Raw genomic sequence first — 23,514 nt, forward strand, 5'->3', positions numbered from 1 at the left:
ATGCAGTTCTAAGTCTAGCGGACTGAAGTCCCTTAGTGCTTAGAGCCATTTGAACCATTTGAGACAAATTTACCAGGCGTAATTCACAAGTTTTGTTTGCAGCATCAAAACATCTGCTGGCAGTTTCCTTGCAGGCCGTGTGGACAGCAATGCTATCTAAAGGCTATATTGATCTCTAACGCGTAATATAAATTTGCTGATGAAATGGACGGTTTACTCTTGTAATCGATATATGCAGGTAAATTCTCGTACATTTGCTTGAAGTATAATGTAATAGCAGCGATGTTTATCACAGTAGGTTATCTACATCTACATTTATACTCCGCAAGCCACCCAACGGTGTGTGGCGGAGGGCACTTTACGTGCTACTGTCATTACCTCCCTTTTCTGTTCCAGTCGCGTATAGTTCGCGGGAGGAACGACTGTCTGAAAGCCTCCGTGCACGCTCTTATCTCTCTAATTTTACTTTCGTGATCTCCTCTGGAGGTACAAGCAGGGGGAAGCAATATATACGATACCTCATCCAGAAACGCACCCTCTCGAAACCTGGACAGCAAGCTACACCGCGACTCAGAGCGCCTCTCTTGCAGAGTTTGCCACTTGAGTTTGCTAAACATCTCCGTAACGCTATCACGGTTACCAAATAACCGTGTGACGAAACGCGCCGCTCTTCTTTGGATCATCTCTATCTCCTCCGTCAACCCAATCATGTACGGATCCCACACTGATGAGCAATACTCAAGTATAGGTCGAACGAGTGTTTTGTAAGCTAGCTCCTTTGTTAATGGACTACATTTTCTAAGGACTCTCCCAATGAATCTCAACCTGGTACCCGCCTTACCAACAATTAATTTTATATGATCATTCCACTTCAAATCGTCGCGTACGCATACTCCCAGATATTTTACAGAAATAACTGCTACCAGTGTTTGTTCCGCTATCATATAGTCATACAGTAAAGGATCCTTCTTTCTATGTATTTGCACGTATTATGTGTTGGTTATTTGTTTGCATCTCTATAGATGTGAAGATGGTTCGTGTGAAACCAAAAGAGATCACATTTTTTAAAATACGTACACGTAATCGAGATGGGCAATAAAATCAGTCGTACAACTACTGACTGCTGATTGTTTTCGAAAAAATAAAAAAGTAAACTTTTGCACAGATTCTTCAGATTTTTTAGGTAGCAAAGGTTACAGCAATAGGCAAAACAGAAGATGTGGCTTGGGAGGTAAGTGGGAGATACTATTGGTTAATACTACCTAGAGCACTTTTTTCTGCATTTGGAACATAACCTCCTGGAAATACAAATTGCATTTTTGTATTTAGAGCCACATAGACAAGATCAGCTGTGTGCTTGTGCATCTTGAATCATATTTCTGTGACCATTCGAGACCGCTAGGTGACTTGTTCTAAACTGTAGAGGGAACTATGTAACACACAAGTGAACTGCCGACATTCTGTTCAATGTTACGTAATAACACAGATTTCCACAGAGAATTCCAGTTATGAAGTTTGGTTATTAGTCACGTTAAAGCATAGTTCTGAAGCAGCGTTTCAAGTTTTGTTTTTGCTACCTTCAAGTTCAGACGAACTTGTTCCGAGAACTAAATTTTGACAAGTGGGCCAAGGTTTCAGCCTCAGTTTATCAGGAGACACCGCAATCCCAGGTAACGGCGCAGAATGCATATGGTATCCTGTTGCCATGTCTCTCTCTAGTACCCGGATACTAACTGCCAAAGCTCCGCAACACCCTCCTTCTGGATGGATAGGAAGTTGTTCGGGGTCTGCAAAAGATGTACCCGTACGTGCTTCTTAACAGTTTCCCTCGAAGATGACGAGCTGCAACTGCTTCGGAACGTTGCTTCAGAACTATAGTGCTACTCAGCTACCAAACTGAAAAGATTTCGTCATTTATCGTTGCATTTACGTATTTAAGGTGTCTCAAATACAAATTCATGAGGAATGTCGAAACCAGGATGCTTACAACACTATTTCGTATACGGATTGTACGGAAATAGCACCCATTCTCACCAGAACGGACAGACACACTGGAGAAGCTCACTTACCGGTTTCGTAAGGTGGGCTTCAAAGTGCTGAGTTTTACGACGAGGTCACATCGACTCTTAGACCTCTGTAGTAAAATGCATTTACACAAGGAAAATCGTTCGCCAGCTGCAGGAGAAACAGCGGACTATTTTATGGAAATGGACTTACTGTCTGCGAATGACGCAAACCTCTTTAAATAATGAAAATAAAAACGGCATCACTAAGTAGCTAGTAATTCTTGATTTTTCCCGTCAAGTGGAGATAAAGAATAGTGAGATTAAAAGTAAAGTGTATTTTTAGTAAATGGCGTGACAGTTGTTGCAAGTGACTGGTCTTAGATCGATTTAGATCGTTGTAGGAAGTAAGCATTTAAATCTAAAGTACACCGTCTTTCGAAGGATGACGACACACCAGAGTGAAATAAATCATTGGTTGCTACGAGTTTTCCACCACCGACAAGATAAGAGACTACTGAGTGAAATTTTCGTTCTGATAAGATTACTTTAGTGCAGATGAAACCGAAATGAGTGATGAAGGGCCGAAGAAATCAGGATTTACGAAGGGATGACATTGTCTGAAGAAATGAAAAACACTCTTACGTTAGAAGTAAGATTACACAGGGTGGAGAAAGCTAGAGAGCCAATAACAGAAAATTACCACGGGAGATTAATGTTTTATTTACTGAATGGAAAGGGGGAAATCGTCACAGAAAACCCAGCGATACAGTTGCATTGGCCCGAAACGAAAGCAAAATACACTACTGGCCATTAAAATTGCTACACCAAGAAGAAATGCAGACGACAAACGGGTATTCATTGGACAAATATATTATACCAGAACTAACATGTGATTACGTTTTTACGCAATTTGGGTGCATAGAGCCTGAGAAATAAGTACCCAGACCAACCACCTCTGGACGTAGTAACGCCCTTGATACGCCTGGCCATTGAGTCAAACAGAGCTTGGATGGCGTGTACAGGTACATCTACACATGCAGCTTCAACACGATACCACAGTTCATCAAGAGTAGTGACTGGCGTATTGTGACGAGCCAGTTGCTCGGCCATCATTGACCAGACGTTTTCAATTGGTGAGAGATCTGGAGAATGTGCTGGCCAGGGCAGCAGTCGAGCATTTTCTGTATCCAGAAACGGCCGTAATGTACCTGCAACATGCGGTCGTGCATTATCCTGCTGAAATGTAGGGTTTCGCAGGGATCGAATAAAGGGTAGAGCCACGGGTCGTAACACATCTGAAATGTAACGTATACTGTTCAAAGTGCCACCAATGCGAACAAGAGGTGACCGAGACGTGTAACCAATGACACCCCATACCATCACGCCGGGAGATACGCCAGTATGGCGATGACGAATGCACGCTTCCAATGTGCGTTCACCTCGATGTCGCCAAACACGGATGCGACAGAACCTGGACTCATCCGAAAAAATGACGTTTTGCCATTCGTGCATCCAGTTTCGTCTTTGAGTACACCATCGCAGGCGCTCCTGTCTGTGATGCAGCGTCAAGAGTAACCGCAGCCATGGTCCCCGACCTGATAGTCCATGCTGCTGCAAACGTCGTGGAACTGTTTGTGCAGATGGTTGTCGTCTTGCAAACACCCCCATCTGTTGACTCAGGGATCGACACGTGACTGCACGATCCATTACAGCCATGCGGATAAGATGCCTGTCATCTCGACTGCTAGTGATACGAGGCCGTTTTGATCCAGCACGGCGTCCCGTATCACCCTCCTGAACCCACCGACTCCATATTCTGCTAACGGTCATCGGTTCTCGGCCAACGCGAGCAGCAATGCCGCGATACGATAGACCGCAATTGCGATATGCTACAATCCGATCTTTATCAAAGTCGAAAACGTGATGGTACGCACTTCTCCTCCTTACACGAGGCATCACAACAGCGTTTCACGAGGCAACACCGGACAACTGCTGTTTGTGTATGAGAAATCGGGTGGAAATTTTCCTCACGTCAGCATGTTGTAGGTGTCGCCAGCGGCGCCAACCTTGTGTGAATGCTCTGAAAAGCTAATCATTTGCATATCACAGCATCTTCTTCCTGTCGGGTAAATTTCGCGTCTGTAGCACGTCATCTTCGAGGTGGAGCAATTGTAATGGCCAGTAGAGTAGTAATGGAATGACCGTTCTACAATTATATCGAGTACTTTGTCAGGGAATGGATGGAGGACAGAATACTTCAAGGCGGGACAGATAAATTTATAGATACTGAATACTTTTTGCCGACGACCACGTAATCATACAGCACAGTAAAGACAATACCAAATAATGATACGTAGATTAAATTCTAACCTGAAGAGATCTACAACAAAAACAAAAAAATTGACTTTTAAAAAAATAACCCATAAGAACTGAGGCTATTATCAATGACTAATAATACAACAGGTGTCTCATTTTCAGTATCTCGAACGCGATTTAACTTTTGAAGAAGATAAAGACATCAATAAGATAATTAACTCCTATCAACATATATGAGGCACGATAAGAAGAGAAACCTAAAAAAAATTTAATTAGTCATAGAACTACTCGCCGTGCTATTACTGGACAGAAAATTGGAAATTAAGCTTTGGAAAGGTCTCGAGTGCGAGTCTATGTCACAATTTTAATCATCCAGGGAATTTCATATCAGTGCACAATCCGCTGCAGAGTGAAAATTTCATTCTGGGTCAGAAATGAAGTTCCTGATATCTGTGGCAGCCTGCATAAGAGAACACAAAATAAGAACCAAGGAAAGAACTGGTGGTTCAGCCATTCATTGAAAAATCAATTCAACGAAAGAAGGTTTGGAAAAAGCAATTATTCCATATGTCATATCTCAGAGAATCGCTCGACAAGCGACGATATTCAGTCCTATTTGAAGGAGGAGTCTGCAAAGGCCGAGGAAGAGACTGTGAGGCCGCAACAGGTCAAAAGCCATAATCCTGTACTGACAGAAGAAGAAGAAGAAGAAGAAGAAGAAGAAGAAGAGAAGGAGGAGGAGGAAGAAGAAGAAGAATGATTGGGACAATTCATGGATGCTACCTAAGGATAGGCTAGGTGTGTGTCTGGTGCATTTACAGGGTGACAATTATTGAACCATATGAAAAAAAATCGTCATAACTTCTGAATGGTTTGCGTTAAGACGTTCAAAGTGCACGGTTGGCCGCGGGACTCGATAGGAATTAACGTGATTTGGTAGAGCGAAGAAGCTCACTTTCATTGGCGCATTTGGGGGACTGAGAATCCGCATTTCACGATCGTGAAGTCTTTTCGCCCTCAAAGGGTGACTGTGTGGTGAGGAATGTCCAGTCACAGAATAATTGGTGCGATACTCCTTGATGGCGCGGTGACTACCGGACGGTTCGTGAAGGTTTTGTAAGGTGTCAGGCAAATCCAACACCTTCTATGAAAACCCTGACATGATAAGCAAATCCAGTAGTATGTCACATAGCCCCGAATAAATCGTGACATTAAATTAACCAAAGTAATACGAGTAACGAGTGAGCAGATGGAATACCACAGACTAACACAAGAATGCCTAAATGCATGTCGTACCTTCCCACCGTGAGACCGACACAGGTCCGAGGGGAGAAACGAGAACAGAAGCCGAGAGCAGAACCGTGTTAAGCTAGAAGGCTCTACGATAAGGGACGGACTGGATACTTACGTCGCCAGCTAACCACTAGGACAACGCCAGCTGCAAGTTTTAGCGTGAGACTTTTTCGCGTCTCTGTTACGTCAAGGACCACCCCCCCCCCCCACCCCCCCAGCCCATGTTAAAAGCTAGAGTCCTCCAGAAAAACAGTATAGATCTTATGATAACACAAAAAGGGCCACTACCACCCGCAAGTTTTAGCGTGAGACTTTTTAGCGTCTCTGTTACGTTGCAAACTTTAAAAACATTGCCCCAACACGAAAAGTATAACGGTTCTCATTGTATAGACAGAATTTTTGTAGGCGGAGCTTAAGGTTAACATTGAGACCCTGATTGGTCAGATGAAAACACTGCCAGATAGTTTTTTTAAAACCAACTTCGGTAAATGTAGTAAGGAGAAGTTAGGAAAGAGTTGCTTCCGAGATGGCGAGGTGAGCGGAGCTGTGCTGCCCGCCGCTGCCCTAACACTGCCTAAACACCGACAAGGTAATGTACGCACGCGATGCCGCATTTTTGAGTGCATAAGGTTTCATTCAGAACTGCAGAAGTCTCATCTGTTACACCCCCTTTTTTGCGTACTACTAGTGTCGATCGTTAATTAAAGCTCATGGTGTTCACATTTGCCACTTGAACAGATCTGAAACGCGATGATTTTTCTTTTATATAGTTATTGAGAAGCCACATCAGCCACTGTAATTTATGACAAGTTAGATAAGTAATTAAAGATAATTGAGGGTCACTGTAGACCATTTTGATAGTTTTCTCTTTTGTGAAACTTAAATTAAACCTAGATTATAGATGTGATATGGCATAGGTCATCCTTCGATCGATTGTAGAACTTGGAAACCCATTCAGGGAATATTCGTTCACATTTCTGTTGAACGCAGTTGGTTTTTACCATCCTGTATTAAAACATTTCCTTTTATAATAGTGCAATTTATAAACGATGTTTTGTGAGTAGAATAAAATTTCCAGTGGTAAACTTAGCTGCCTTTTCGACGTTATTTTACCAGCTAACTAAAAATAGGAAAGCCTTGAACTCCTTCCACTAAATTTAGTTAGTATTAAGATTCTTTTACAGGGAGTGCAGTGGAGCTGACGCTGAAATCATTAAGTATTTGGTTATATCATCGCTAGTCTCACTGAACTCTTCTGAACTCTACATGTCCTGTGTGGTCTGGTGTCTCCTTACCAGCAACAGGTCCCAGGTTCAAGCTAGTCAATTCCCTAAAAAACACGCTCAGAGCGTCGTTGCGCGAAAGTGGTAGGGAGACACGATATAGTACAAACAGACACCACCATGAAAGTTTAGAGTTTTGGGAGATGATTTCATCCCCATTATCCAAAGTGACACTGATTTCTACAAAAAGTGGTTCACGCAAGACGGAGCTCGACCTCATCGAAACAGGAGAGTATCTGACGACCTGGAGGAGTACTTTAGGGACCGCACTTGCTCTGGGGTACCCAGAGGCACCTGGCATGGGGTCCGACTGGCCGCCATATTCTGCAGATCTGAACACATGCGACCCATTTTTGTTCGACTATATTAAAGACAAAGTGTACAGCAATAACCACAAAACCATTGCTGGGCTGCCAACAGTCAGTCATGAGGTCATCGGCAGCATCGATGTCCCCACACTTCAGCGCGTCATGCAGAATTTCGCTATTCGTCTGCGCCATATCATCGCCAAGGATGGCAGGTATATCGAAAGTGTCATAACCTAAATCCGAACATCTGTAGTGACGTTTACATGTTGAATAATGTGAGTGTACGCCATAGTTTGTAACTAATTTTCGTTTTCTCTGTCTTTCATATAGTTCAATTACTGTCGTCCTGTATCTACGACGAGTAAAGTTTCTGTGTAATATAGTGTCGTGAAGGGAAAGGATGAATCCAATCACGGGACACAGCCTACTCTTCTCGAAAAGCTTTGAAGAGAACATCAAGCTTAACGGCCTCATCAGACATACGAATCACATACACTGACTGCAACAGAGAATTCAGGAGGCTTGAAATTTAGTGTAGAACAACGGCGCAATGTCTGGAGACCCAGACTGTACGTCTCCATTTGTTCTCGTTTTGCCAGCCAAATAGTTATGGAAAATATTTCTTCTGTCACCAGGGTTCGAACTGGATACCACCATGCCGAAGACCACCGTACCGGCGTGCGATAGATATCTCGGCTACGGAGCAGGAGTATGTTCAAGGCAAGAAATTGCTGACACGAACGTGCACACACTAGGGTGATCTCATTCCAGCTTTTTCCACTAACCTAGTCCCGATAGTCGTTGCTGCGATGTAAACTTTATCGCTATCATCGTTATCGACTGGTCACGAAATGGAAACCACAGTGAAAATCGAAAGTGTTTTGTATGCAACATTTAGCTACACCTTCCAGCTACTTCTCGACGTAATCGCCTCTCGACTTAGGCAATACTCGTAGGGTGGTACCAACTTTTCAGTACCCCTGTCATAGAAGGCAGCCGCTTGTGATTTCCAAAAATTCCCTACGCTGGCCTTCAAATGCTGTCCTCATACCCAGAGATTTGTGTTAGTAACGAGATGAAAATCAGACGGCCAGCCGCTGTGGTCGAGCGGTTCTAGGCACTTCAGTCCGGAACAGCGCGATTACAACGGGCGCAGGTTCGAATCCTGTTCCGAGCATCGATGTGTCTGATGTCCTTAGTTTAGTTAGGTTTAAGTAGTTCTGAGTTCTGGGGGACTGATGACCTCAGAAGTTAAGCCCCATAATGCTCAGAGCCACTTGAACCCTTTAAAAATCAGACGGGGCCGAGTCAGAGCTGTATGAAGGGTGGCGCTGGCGACGTAAAATATGATCCCGTAACTGTTTCATAGGATTTGTGGACCTGGAAAAAGCGTTCGACAAGATAAAATGGTGCAAGCTGTTCAAGATTCTGAAAAAAGTAGAGGTAAGCTATAGGGAGAGACGGGTCGTATACAATATGTACAACAACCAAGAGGGAATAATAAGAGTGGATGATCAATAACGAAGTGCTCGTGTTAAGAAGGGTGTAAGACAGGGCTGTAGCCTTTCGCCCCTACTCTTCAATCTGTACATCGAGGAAGCAATGATGGAAATAAAAGAAAGGTCCAGGTGTGGAATTAAAATACAAGGTGAAAGGATATCAATGATACGATTCGCTGATGACATTGCTATCCTGAGTGAAAGTGAACAAGAATTAAATGATCTGCTGAACGGAATGAGCAGTCTAATGAGTACACAGTATGGTTTGAGAATAAATCGGAGAAAGACGAAGGTAATGAGAAGTAGTGGAAATGAGAACAGCGAGAAACTTAACATCAAGATTGATGGTCACGAAGTCAATGAAGTTAAGGAATTCTGCTACCTAGGCAGTAAAATAACCAATGACGGACGGAGCAAGGAGAACATCAAAAGCAGACTCGCTATGGCAAAAAAGGCATTTCTGGCCAAGAGAAGTCTACTAATATCAAATACCGGCCTTAATTTGAGGAAGAAATTTCTGAGGATGTACGTCTGGAGTACAGCATTGCATGGTAGTGAAACATGGACTGTGGGAAAACCGGAACAGAAGAGAATCTGAGCATTTGAGATGTGGTGCTATAGACGAATGTTGAAAATTAGGTGGACTGATAAGGTAAGGAATGAGGAGGTTCTACGCAGAATCGGAGAGGAAAGGAATATGTGGAAAACACTGATAAGGAGAAGGGACAGGTTGATAGGACATCTGCTAAGACATGAGGGAATGACTTCCGCGGTACTAGAGGGAGCTATAGAGGGCAAAAACTGTAGAGGAAGACAGAGATTGGAATACGTCAAGCAAATAATTGAGGACGTAGGTTGCAAGTGCTACTCTGAGATGAAGAGGTTAGCACAGGAAAGGAATTCGTGGCGGGCCGCATCAGACCAGTCAGTAGACTGATGGGAAAAAAAACTGTTTCATTAGACAAATACATCTGAGGTCACTGATTGACAGTGGGGAAGAATCTGATTCAATAAGCAAAGTAGTAAATATTACTCCGTCGTTTGAAAGTCGAAATGAGACTGCTGCAAGAAAATAAGATTCATTCGGAGGACTCTGACGCTTAAATTTGTGACAGTCGTGGCCTATACACAAGCCAGGAAAACTAGTTACCTGCCTGTTAATAAGTATAAAACGAAGTACAGTGATCACAGTTTAATGAGAATGAAACATTTTATTGACACATTATACACACATCAAGAAAAGTTTTGCATCACCTCAGCTCCGAAAGTTCCGGAACCTGTACAGAAAATTGGAATAGAGATCAACATAAAAATCACTTCCGCCCTTTTTATCGCTCATGAAAACCACACATTGCATGTTGTACCACCATACAGTGAGATGTTTAGAGGTGGTTGTCCAGAATGCTGTACACACCGGTACCTCTAACACCCAGTAGCACGTCCTATTGCCTTGATTCATTCCTGCGTCTTGGCATACTATCCACAAGTTCATCAAGACACTGCTGCTCCAGATTGTCCCACTCCACAACGGCGATTCGGCGTAGACCCTTCAGTGGTTGGTGGGCGATGTAGCCCATAAACAGCCCATTTCAAACTGTCCCTCACATGTTCGATAGGGTTCATGTCTGGAGAACATGCTGACCACTCTATTCGAGCCATGTCATTATCCTGAAGGAAGTCTTTCACAAGATGTGCACTATGGGGGCGCCAATTGTCGTCCATGAAGACGAATGCCATGCCAATATGCTGCCGATATGATTGCACTATCGGACGGAGAATGGCACTCACGTATCGTACAGCCGTTACGGCGTCTTCCATGACCACTAGCGGGGTACGTCGGTCCTACATAACGCCACCCCAAAACAGCAGGGAACCTACACGCTACACACGCTGAGCAGTGTGTCTAAGGCGTTGAATCTGACCGGGCCGCCTCCATACACGTCTCCGACGGTTGTCTGGTTGAAGGCATATGCGACACTCATCGGTAAAGAGAACGGATGCCAATCCTCAGCGGTTCATTCGGCATGTTGTTGGTACCATCTGTACCGCGCTGCATGGTGTCGTGGTTGCAAAGATGGACCTCGCCATGGACGTCGGAGTGAAGATGCACATCATACAGCCTGTTATGCAAAGTTTGATTCATAACGCGAAAAGCATTATTCAACATGGTGCCATTGCTGTTATGGTTCCTCCGAGCCATAATCCGTTGACAGCGATCATCCATTGCAGCAGTAGCCCTCGGGCGGCCTTAGCGAGGCATGTCATCGACAGTTCTTGTCTCTCTGTATGTCATCCATGTCCGAACAACATCACTTTGGTTCACTCCGAGACGCCTGGACACTTCCCTTATTGAGAACCCTTCCTGGCACAAAGTAACAATGTGGACGCGATCGAACCGCGGTACTGATCGTCTAGGCATGGTTGAACTACAGAAAACACGAGCCGTATACCTCTTTCCTGGTGTAATGACTGGAACTGATCTGCTGTCGGAGACCCTCCGTCTAATAGGCGCTGCTCATGCATGGTTGTTTACATCTTTGGGCGGGTTTAGTGACATTCCTGAACAGTCAAAGGGACTGTGTCTATGATACAATATGCACAGTCAACAACTATCTTCAGGAGTTGTAGGAACCAGGGTGATGTAAAACTTTTTTTGATGTGTTTATTAAGTGTTTACATTAAGTACCCTGCTACTTCCAAACCGTTTCCAATGACTTAACGAAGAAGATACAGTGAGAAAAACTAAAGCAAATTATCCAGAATACTGAGTATATTAAGTAAGAGAAAGGGAAAAATTGATGGCGGACACTTTAAATCTCCTGAAACACTGGTAAGTTTAGAAGCAACGAGCATAAACCGTATATCAGGGAGCCTGGTCTCCAGTTTCCATGAATTTCTGTGTCGCTTCGGAGTGAGCCGGATAGTGCTAGCAGTGTTCGCACCGTATCACTCCAGTCTTCGGTGGCTCTGGTGAGCAGCTGAAACGAAATTACTTCCGCGAGAACAACAGTTTGCCCTATGAGACTGAACATGTGTTGCAGCGCATGCTTTCCCATAGCGAAACATATTTTTCGCGCCTGGAGAATGATGCTCTGATATGAAAGCTTGACGCTTTAGTGAGCAGAGGATTCCGTCGTGTCTGCTTTTTGTTTGCTGAGTGTACGGCTGACATTTGGAGCAAAGCGCCGACTCACGGCGTAGCTCCGGGGGTTCCACCGTCACGACTCCAGCGGGCAAATATCTCAGTGGTCACCTGCTGCAAGAATCTAGACTCGCCGTTGCGTAAAATACCCTGACGAGCAAGAAAGCTCTGCAAGAACATAAACACTTGACCACTGGGGCAGTCATTAGTGGCAAAGCAGAGTGGGTGCTGTTTCGTCTCTTCCTTTGTTAGGCGAATTGGCGAGTGGGGGGAATTCGGAGGTGGTCTCCGAGGCGCTGACAGAGCTACCAAGTGTCCCAGAAGCAATTTATGAGCGTGATTTGCGTTGACGTGACAATCTGGAGACCCAGTGTAACACCAACACCTTCTCTCAAAGCACATGGCACAACCTCTTATAGATGTAGAAACATCAGGTTGTTGGAAAGGAAAAGTACATGCTCTTCATGCAAAAATGGCGTTATACAGTGGTGGAAATAAATGGAAAGGCAAAGAGCCTATGACAGTATAATACAATGGCTAAAATGGCTCAGAGCACTATGGGAGTCAACATCTGAGGTCATCAGTCCCCTAGAACTTAGAACTACTTAAACCTAACTAACCTAAGGACATCACACACATCCATGCCCGAGGTAGGATTCGAACCTGCGACCGTAGCGGTCGCGCGGTTTCAGACTGAAGCGCCTAGGACCGCTCGGCCACATCGGCCGGCCTACAATTTATCGAATTTATTATGAAAGTCCACCCCCCCCCCCCCATGAACCATGGACCTTGCCGTTGGTGGGGAGGCTTGCGTGCCTCAGCGATACAGATGGCCGTACCGTAGGTGCAACCACAACGGAGGGGTATCTGTTGCGAGGCCAGACAAACGTGTGGTTCCTGAAGAGGGGCAGCAGCCTTTTCAGTAGTTGTAGGGGCAACAGTCTGGATGGTTGACTGATCTGGCCTTGCAACATTAACTAAAACGGCCTTGCTGTGCTGGTACTGCGAACGGCTGAAAGCAAGGGGAAACTACAGCCGTAATTTTTCCCGAGGACATGCAGCTTTACTGTATGATTAAATGATGATGGCATCCTCTTGGGTAAAATATTCCGGAGGTAAAATAGTCCCCCATTCGGATCTCCGGGCGGGGACTACTCAGGAGGATGTCGTTATCAGGAGAAAGACATCTGGCGTTCTAAGGATCGGAGCGTGGAATGTCAGATCCCTTAATGGGGCAGGTAGGTTAGAAAATTTAAAAAGGGAAATGGATAGGTTAAAGTTAGATATAGTGGGAATTAGTGAAGTTCGGTGGCAGGAGGAACAAGACTTCTGGTCAGGTGACTACAGGGTTATAAACACAAAATCAAATAGGGGTAATGCAGGAGTATGTTTAACAATGAATAGGAAAATAGGAATGCGGGTAAGCTACTACAAACAGCATAGTGAACGCATTATTGTGGCCAAGACAGATACGAAGCCCACACCTACTACAGTAGTACAAGTTTATATGCCAACTAGCTCTGCAGATGACGAAGAAATTGAAGAAATGTACGATGAAATAAAAGAAATTATTCAGATAGTGAAGGGAGACGAAAATTTAATAGTAATGGGTGACTGGAATTCGAGTGTAGGGAAAGGGAGAGAAGGAAACATAGTAGGTGAATATGGATTGGGGCAAAGAAATGAAAGAGGAAGCCGCCTAGTAGAATTTTGCACAGAGCACAACTTAATCATAGGTAACACTTGGTTTAAGAATCATGAAAGAAGGTTTTATACGTGGAAGAACCCTGGAGATACTAAAAGGTATCAGATAGATTATATAATGGTAAGACAGAGATTTAGGAACCAGGTTTTAAGTTGTAAGACATTTCCAGGGGCAGATGTGGACTCTGACCACAATCTATTGGTTATGACCTGTAGATTAAAACTGAAGAAACTGCAAAAATGTGGGAAATTAAGGAGATGGGACCTGGATAAACTGAAAGAACCAGAGGTTGTACAGAGTTTCAGGGAGAGCATAAGGGAACAATTGACAGGAACAGGGGAAAGAAATACAGTAGAAGAAGAATGGGTAGCTCTGAGGGATGAAGTAGTGAAGGCAGCAGAGGATAAAGTAGGTAAAAAGACGAGGGCTAGTAGAAATCCTTGGGTAACAGAAGAAATATTGAATTTAATTGATGAAAGGAGAAAATATAAAAATGCAGTAAATGAAGCAGGCAAAAAGGAATACAAACGTATCAAAAATGAGATCGACAGGAAGTGCAAAATGGCTAAACAGGGATGGCTAGAGGACAAATGTTAGGATGTAGAAGCTTATCTCACTAGGGGTAAGATAGATACTGCCTACAGGAAAATTAAAGAGACCTTTGGAGAGAAGAGAACCACGTGTATGAATATCAAGAGCTCAGATGGCAACCCAGTTCTAAGCAAAGAAGGGAAGGCAGAAAGGTGGAAGGAGTATATAGAAGGTTTATACAAGGGTGATGTACTTGAGGACAATATTATTGAAATGGAAGAGGATGTAGATGAAGATGAAATGGGAGATACGATACTGCGTAAAGAGTTTGACAGAGCACTGAAAGACCTGAGTCGAAACAAGGCCCCCGGAGTAGACAACATTCCATTAGAACTACTGACGGCCTTGGGAGAGCCAGTCATGACAAAACTCTACCATCTGGTGAGCAAGATGGATGAGACAGGCGAAATACCATCAGACTTCAAGAAGAATACAATAATTCCAATCCCAAAGAAAGCAGGTGCTGACAGATGTGAAAATTACCGAACTATCAGTTTAATAAGTCGCAGCTGCAAAATACTAAAGCGAATTCTTTACAGACGAATGGAAAAACTGGTAGATGCGGACCTCGGGGAGGATCAGTTTGGATTCCGTCGAAATGTTGGAACACGTGAGGCAATACTGACCTTACGACTTATCTTAGAAGAAAGATTAAGAAAAGGCAAACCTACGTTCTAGCATTTGTAGACTCAGAGAAAGCTTTAGACAATGTTGACTGAAATACTCTTTTTCAAATTCTAAAGGTAGCAGGGGTAAAATACAGGGAGCGAAAGGCTATTTACAATTTGTACAGAAACCAGATGGCAGTCATAAGAGTCGAGGGGCATGAAAGGGAAGCAGTGGTTGGGAAAGGAGTGAGACAGGGTTGTAGCCTCTCCCCGATGTTATTCAATCTGTATATTGAGCAAGCAGTAAAGGAAACAAAAGAAAAATTTGGAGTAGGTATTAAAATTCATGGAGACGAAGTAAAAACTTTGAGGTTCGCCGATGACATTGTAATTCTGTCAGAGACGGCAAAGAACTTGGAAGAGCAGTTGAACGGAATGGACAGTGTCTTGAAAGGAGGATATAAGATGAACATCAACAAAAGCAAAACGAGGATAATGGAATGTAGTCAAATTAAATCGGGTGATGCTGAGGGAATTAGATTAGGAAATGAGACACTTAAAGTAGTAAAGGAGTTTTGCTATTTAGGAAGTAAAATAACTGATGATGGTCGAAGTAGAGAGGATATAAAATGTAGACTGGCAATGGCAAGGAAAGCGTTTCTGAAGAAGAGAAATTTGTTAATCGAATATAGATTTAAGTGTCAGGAAATCATTTCTGAAAATATTTGTTTGGAGTGTAGCCATGTATGGAAGTGAAACATGGACGATAACTAGTTTGGACAAGAAGAGAATAGAAGCTTTCGAAATGTGGTGCTACAGAAGAATACTGAAGATAAGGTGGATAGATCACGTAACTAATGAGGAGGTATTGAATAGGATTGGGGAGAAGAGAAGTTTGTGGCACAACTTGACTAGAAGAAGGGATCGGTTGGTAGGACATTTTTTGAGGCATCAAGGGATCACAAATTTACCATTGGAGGGTAGTGTGGAAGGTAAAAATCGTAGAGGGAGACCGAGAGATGAGTACACTAAGCAGATTCAGAAGGATGTAGGTTGTAGTAGGTACTGGGAGATGAAGCAGCTTGCACAGGATAGAGTAGCATGGAGAGCTGCATCAAACCAGTCTCAGGACTGAAGACAACAACAACAACATTATGAAAGTGGTAGATCCACGTAAGACATATACAATCGTAACGGCATTGCATAGTTCCTTTCTTTGTTAACTGAGGTGTTCGCATTTTCTGGACGGGAAATGATATAAAGGCATTCACTTTTCTGTTACGTTACTGCACTGTTAGTACTACTTCAACTTCCGCGATTCCTAATTACCTCAAAAATTCTCTTGACTACTGATTTTGTTAGCGTTTGTAATTCTTACAGTGAAACTGTCGCTCATTCTTCTCGTATCGCTCTTTCCAGTGCATATACGTCCTCAAATTTCCCTCTACTGCAATAAAAACGTCTTGCAAGTATTCCCCATAGATTTTCTACGGAGCTAAAATCCACGCTACGTGTACATCAGGTCACGACATCGATATCTTTATGTTCGAACTACTGTAGTTTTGTAGCAGAAACATTCATCGATGCGTTATCCTGTTGAAACAGTAGACTTGAGTCCCATAGGTCGTCACACATTGTAATCCTTTCTGTCTCTAACATTTCAGAGTATGCATCAGAGTCCATTTTAGTGTTCACCCAAGCAATACGTGATTTACATTTAGTGCAGAAAAAAGTCCAAATCATGACTTCCACCACCAAAATTTCTGCTCATTATTACCAGCTGCTCTGTTCTCATTTCATACCGGTCATATTTCAATCCACCCGGACCATCTACACTAAATCTCATATCATTGAATGATCACTTTATCCTATTCTCAAGCCCATCCCATACGTTTGTCAACAAATCCCAATCTAGACTATTTATATTTGCGTTTTAGAGAAGGTTTGTGCCGTCCTTTCTTGAATGCAAGATGTGTTCATTTGACAAAATTTGTATGTCAGGCAGTTACTGGCAAACGTAAATCAGCAACAAGCTGAGAAGAATAATGGTTTCTGGCAATGGTAAGTTCTTATGGGACCAAACAGCTAAGGTCATCGGTCCCTAGGCTTACGAACTCCTTAATCTAACTTACGCCAAGGACAACGTGCGTGATCGCGCGCACACACACACACACACACACACACACACACACACACACACACACACACACGAGGAAGGACTCGAACCCCCGACGGGGGGAGCAGCGCGAACTGAGACCAGGCGTCTAGACCGCACGGCTACCCCGCGCGACCGGTTTCTGGCCCTTGCATTATGCAAGATGGTGGTGGTTAGTGTTTAACGTCCCGTCGACAACGAGGTCATTAGAGACGGAGCGCAAGCTCGGGTTAGGGAAGGATTGGGAGGGAAATCGGCCGTGCCCTTTCAAAGGAACCATCCCGGCATTTGCCTGAAACGATTTAGGGAAATCACGGAAAACCTAAATCAGGATGGCTGGAGACGGGATTGATCCGTCGTCCTCCCGAATGCGAGTCCAGTTTCATTATGCAAGACTAATCGTCGCGATGCCTCAGATGATTGTCTACTTCGCGCATATTTTCCGTTCTGTCCACATCTTGTCGAGCCAAGCTAACGAAATTAAAAACCACTGTACTTCAACGATTCAATTTCTTGGTGATTTGACTATTAGAGTGTTCCATTTTCTGCCAAGCACCGATTTTTACTTTTTCGTCACTTGATAATTGATTTCCGCGTGGCATTGTCACAATAACGATTTACGTAAACAAAACGCATTGTCGCTAATAGTGTGTTTCCTATCTGCATGAAAGGCTCATACGCACGTACTAACACCGCACACAGCCGACTGTCTTGATACCAATACCAGTCTCTATATCCCGAAACGTTGATGTCTTGTATTATGCTGTACTTCTAACATCGAATGAGATTACATTTGACTGCATTTGTCAGGGTACTGCATCTCATACTGTTCCATAAACACTGCGCACAACTATTCCACCCGAGAATGTTAATTTTTCTGCAAATATCCAGACATTTATACTGATTTCTACTACTGTTTTCCCGCAATTTGAGATTATTGCGAAGCCAAACTCGTTCACCCCTTCCTCTCATCACATTCCAAGCTTAAATTTTCTGGCCCTATCAACAGAATGAGAAAGATAGAGAGTAGTTTAGAAGGAATTGAAAGAAGCCCGCAATAGTTTATATTTTTGAGTGGCTACGGAAAACTTGCATAGGACTGCAAAATACGGATATTTATTCCAGCTTTATCTTCTGTGCCAGTGACTTCTTCTCACAACAGAATTGCCACTCAACATTCAAACTTATTTATATTCCAGTCTCTGTCTTTCCTTACCTTTTTCTGTGCATGAATCCGTCTAGCACGAAAAAATTTATTCCCTGATGTCTTAAGACACGTCATGTCATCCCGTGCTTTCTTCTAGGTAATTTTGTCCATAAATTTCTTTCCCCGCCAGCTTCGTTAAGAATTTCGTCATTTTTTATTTTATCATTTTTTCACGAACATGGCAACTCAGTGGCTTCGCTTTTCTTTTCCGGCTTTCGCATGCAACGTTATGCTCAAGACGTACATTCTCAGAAATTTCTTTCTTAATTTGAGGCCTTTGTAAGTTCGTAGGCTTCTATGGCCATTGTCAGTTTGAATAAAATCATTTTGTGTGTTAGGCTGCGTCATTATGAAACACCGAAACAACTACACCATCTAATTTTCGACCACATTTGCAGTTACCCTGAAGAGAAGCACTGGATAGAAGACCGAAACGTCGGTGGTATAAATATTTTAATATTTTATAATGATGTGGCCTAAAACCAAAAATAATTTGATTCAAATGAATGCAAATGGCTGATATTGCTAGACTTGTTTTAGCGAGAAGCGCTCTCTTTGCCTGTGCTAATGTGATTCTTGTAAGATCCTTCCTTAGCTATTCGTCATTTACTTGCAAGATAGAAGAACTCCATCTTCTACGTAGTCCCCAGATTTGATCACTCTATCTAATCTCATTTATATTCGTCTTTATACTAATACACTAAGGTGGAATAAGTTGTGGGCTAGCGATATGCAATATACAGATGGCGATAGTACTGTATACAAAAGGTATAAAAGGGCTGTACATTGGCGGAAAAATGTTTCCGGCGTTATTATGGCAGCACGACGTGAATTAACAGATTTTACACTAGGAAGGGTAGTTTGAGGCAGACGCGTGGGACATTCCAGTTCGGAAATAGTTAGGGAATTCAGCATTCAGAGATCCACAGTGTCAAGAGTGTGCCGAGAACACGAATTTTCAGTCATTGCCTCGAACCACGGATAACGCAATGGCCGATGGCCTCCTACCGAGCGAGGTGGCTCAGTGGTTAGCATTCGAAGGGACTACGGTTCACATCCGCGTTCGACCAACCCGATTTGTGTTTCCGTGATTTCCCTAAATCGCTTCACGCAAATGCCTGGATGGTTAATTTGAAAACGCATGGCCAATTTCCTTTCCCATCCTTCCCTAATCCGAGCTTGTACTCCGTCTCTAATGACCTCGTTGTCGACGGGACGTTAAACACTAACCTCCTCCTCCGACGCAATTAACGACCGAGAGCAGCGGCGATTGCGTAGAGTTGTCAGTGGTGATAGACAAGCAATACTACGTGAAACAACAGCAGAGATCAATATGGGACGTACGACAAACCGTGACGACAGTACGGCGAAATTTGCTATTAATAGGCTACGGCAGCAGATGACCGACGCGATTGTCTTTGGTAACACCACGACATCGCCTGCAGCGCGTCTTTCCGGATTGTGACCATGTCGGTTGGACCATAGACCTGGTCAGATGAGGCCGGTTTCACTTGGTAAGAGCCAATAGTAGGTTTCAAGTGCGGCGTAAACTCCACGAAGCCATGGACAACAAGTTGTCACATAGGCACTGTGCAAGTTGGTGGTGCTTTCATAATGGTGTGGAGGCCGAGTTTACACGGAAAGGACTGGGTTCTCTGATCTATCTGAACCCATCATTGACTGAAAATGGTATGTGCAGCTATTTCCAGTCATGTACTTCATATTCCCAAACAACGATAGAATTTTTTTGGATGACAATACATCAAGTCACGTGGTCGCAATTCTTCGCGATTGGCCTGAACAGCTTCAGGACAATCCGAGGGAATGATTGGCCGCCCTGACCTCCCGACATCGAAACATCGAACATTTATGGGATGTAATCGAGAGGTCGGTTCGTACACAAAAGCCTGCACTGGCAACTCTTTCGCGATTATGGAAGGCTAAATAGGTAGTGTGGCTCAGTATTTCTGTAGGGGACTTTCAACGACTTGTTGAGTCCATGAGACGTCGAACTGCTGCATTACGCCGTACAAAAGGAGGTCCGAGACGATATTAGGAGGTACCCCATGACTTTTGTCACTTCAGTGTACTTCGGCTTTCTTTGCTTCACTTTCACGCCGTTTTATGCAAACCGCAGGGAACTCAGTCCACAGGTTGTGTAATTCTTTCTGAATCCCACTTCTGTTCTTTTAGCGTTTGTATGTCCATCCTTTTAGCAGGACGTCTCTGGGACGGCGGTCGTTTGCCATCGTGACAAAAAAATAAAAATACCTACAGCTGTCCTTATGATTTTATTTTATTTTATTTTGTCGCTGGCTTCATTTCGTCATCGTCGGGCTGTGCCGCATCTAAACAGCCCGAAGATGACGCAATGAAGCGTTGAAAGTGATAGCGACAAAATAAAATAAAATCATGAGGACGGCTGTAGGTGTTTATTTGTTTGTCACGTCTGTTCTTTTGGTTCCTTAATAGCTTCTTCGACATACAGATTGACCAGGAGGGAAAGACTGGACCGTTCCCTGCGCCATTTCTATCGTTTCTGTCCTGTTTTACTTTTTGGTCTTATATTTCTAGTCTTCCCTTTAAGTTCTCTCACATATTGTATGCAAAACATCTCTTATACCGCATGTGCGTATTTCATACAACTTGTAACATTTTAGATTCACCATCGCTTTGCCTAAGTCGACACAAAACTACTAAAGATTTATGATTTCTGAATAGATTAAGAGGTAAGTCCAAAATACTATGGGTGGGTGCAAGGAAGGTGAGAAAAGTGGATCAGTGGGGGAAATAATATGAAAAGATCGTCTGAAATGTGCTTTCAAATGGCTCTGAGAGCTATGGGACTTAATATCTGAGGCCATCAGTCCCCTAGAACTTAAAACTACTTAAACCTAACTAACCTAAGGACATCACACGCATCCATGCCCGAGGCAGGATTCGAACCTGCGACCGCAGCAGTCGCTCGGTCACAACGGTCGACCTGAAATGTGCTGCTTTGAACAGAAAGTAAATATGAAAAAGTGGAAGTTTGCTTGTAATACACGCAATTAAATATTCGTTAATAAACAAAACGCATATTTCGTACTTTAACATTGATATTTATTTGCATACAAGAGTTTCATCTTCCGTGTGAAAGGTGGCTTCAGTATATAGTCTGGAAGATTAACATTTCTTTTTGGATATATGGATTACAAGTTTAAAGGGTTTCCTGTTCTAATGCTGTACATAATTGAAATGTCCTTTACAGTTATTTTCTATTCATGTCATGATGATTTCAGGTTTCTCTCTCATGTGACCACAGGCTGAAAATCGCCTTTACACTCCCCTTTAAAAAATACTCAATCACGTCGAATTCTTTTGTTTATTCGAAACGTGCGCGCACTAACTCGTGTATGTGTGTTGTTGCAAGTATTGTCATTATTAATGCTAACGGAACAAAGAGAAGGGAGGAGGGAGTGGGGGGGGGGGGGAGTGGGGAGCAATGAACAATACGATTATTTGAGGGACGCGAACCCTATATAAACATAGTGGATGTGTGTGAGGCTATAGGGAAGGATTGCCCACATTGTAGAAGATTGGTGGCTAGGCGGAGTAAGAGGTGTTAGGTGTTTATCTAAATGGCTTCAGGGAGGAGGATATTTGGAGTGGATCATTAGCACTAGAAAAGAGGATACTGTGACAGTATTTTGATGATCAGTTGTTGGGCTGTTAGGGTACTGCTTTTTCTGTTGATGAGAGCTGTGAATGTTATCATGTTGTCTCGGTTATCTTTACTGCTTTTGTTCTGAGTATACTATTATTTTCTTGGTGAGCCAAAAGCGTTTTTTAACGTTAATTCTGACCGTTTCCACTGCTGCTTCTCTTGTGTTTAGCCACTCCAAAATACATAATGCGTCCGTCTAAATTAAATGACGCAATGATGAAATCACTTACGCTTCCATGACCGTGTTAAGTATCATTATTTTTCCCTACGTTAAGGCTTCTCCGATCGTACTTCAGGAAATGGGAAAAATTGTTGTCTGCATACCCCCGTGCAAGCTGTAATTTGTCTAATTTTTCGTCTCCATGTTTTTTGGATGGATAGTTGGGGACTCACGAATATTCTGTTCTTCCAGGCTGTTCTTGGACTTTCCTAAAGAGATATAAAACGTCCTCCTTCTCATTCCTGTCAGTTAAAGATTCCCTCTGTTGGTACACACACAGGCAGTATTTCAGTGTGGAACGTACAAGTGCTTTGAAAGCGTTTTCATAGCTGCAGCTTTCCAGAAGACTACGAAAACCATCGAAGACTGTCCTTTACTTATCCTACAGCTGAGTCTGCGTAACTGGTCCACTTACTGTCTTTACACATTTTTACTCCAAAGTGGCGTAATGGACTCAGATCCATGAACTGCACAACGAAAGAGTAAAACAGTTTTACATCTGGTGAAGTGCAGATATTTTACATTCCTCTCCACTTAGAGGTAATTGAAAATCTTTTCACAAGGATGGCACATGGTGATACGCACGCCATATGGTAAGGTGCAGCGTGTAATTACTGCCGGCGAAGAATGTAGCTAGTGGATCAGTTCACGATGCAAGAGACCCTCCATGGTATGCACTTCGTAGACAGCATCTTCTGAAGATTACTACACAATAGATGTAAAACAAAGCACAGGGCTGTAGGTAGGCGCTGAATGAAACTCGTTTGCTGTCAGAGGGATAAATTTGTGGCAAAATCAGTGACTGCTGTAAAAGAATCTTTTAGAAAGATATTTCGCAAAACCTAAAGAAACGCAGGTCGTACGTTTAGGCTGCTGTGGCAGCAAAAATAATATCAACTCTTGACACAGTAACCCAAACTAAGGGGAGTAAAGATAAAGCAGAAATACGGAACCACGTTTTCATATGTTCCACCCAAAGGAATGTTCAGGAGTGGTGTTCACTTTCATTCTAGCACTGCTACAAAAAATGACTGATTCAGATATCACTGACATATAGGAACAGCTGAAAGGACTAATACTGAATAAGGGTCGCCTGACAGATTCAATGCGGAGTTTTCAGCCACGTTTGCAACTCTATTAACTGTAATATCAGATGTCACAAAGAAACTGCTGTGGTCGTGCCTTGGAGTAAGCACGGATGGCACACATATGCAAGGGCAACAGCAGTCATCACAAAAATACTGTCCACAGTCTCTGATATCCGTCTGTTGTAGCGTCTTAGAACATATCCTGAGCTAAACCGTAATGAGGTATCTCGTAAAGAAGAATAGTCTCGATGCCAGACACCATAGATTCCGCGAATGCCGGTCATGTGGAACTCACGATATTCTCAACTGATACCTTGAAAACTATGGATTAAGACAAGCGGGTGGAGGTGGTGTTTCTCACCAGGGATGGGGAAAAACAAGTCGGTT

General features: G+C 43.3%; 1 protein-coding gene across 1 annotated transcript in view; it reads right to left on the minus strand.

Annotated features, from left to right (window-relative positions):
• Positions 1 to 23,514, minus strand: part of LOC126336931 (uncharacterized) — a 796,951-nt gene that overhangs the window by 510,178 nt on the left and 263,259 nt on the right. The gene's annotated exons all lie outside the window — the stretch shown is intronic.

This window comes from Schistocerca gregaria, chromosome 2 (assembly GCF_023897955.1).
Source record: "Schistocerca gregaria isolate iqSchGreg1 chromosome 2, iqSchGreg1.2, whole genome shotgun sequence".
NCBI lineage: Eukaryota > Metazoa > Arthropoda > Insecta > Orthoptera > Acrididae > Schistocerca > Schistocerca gregaria.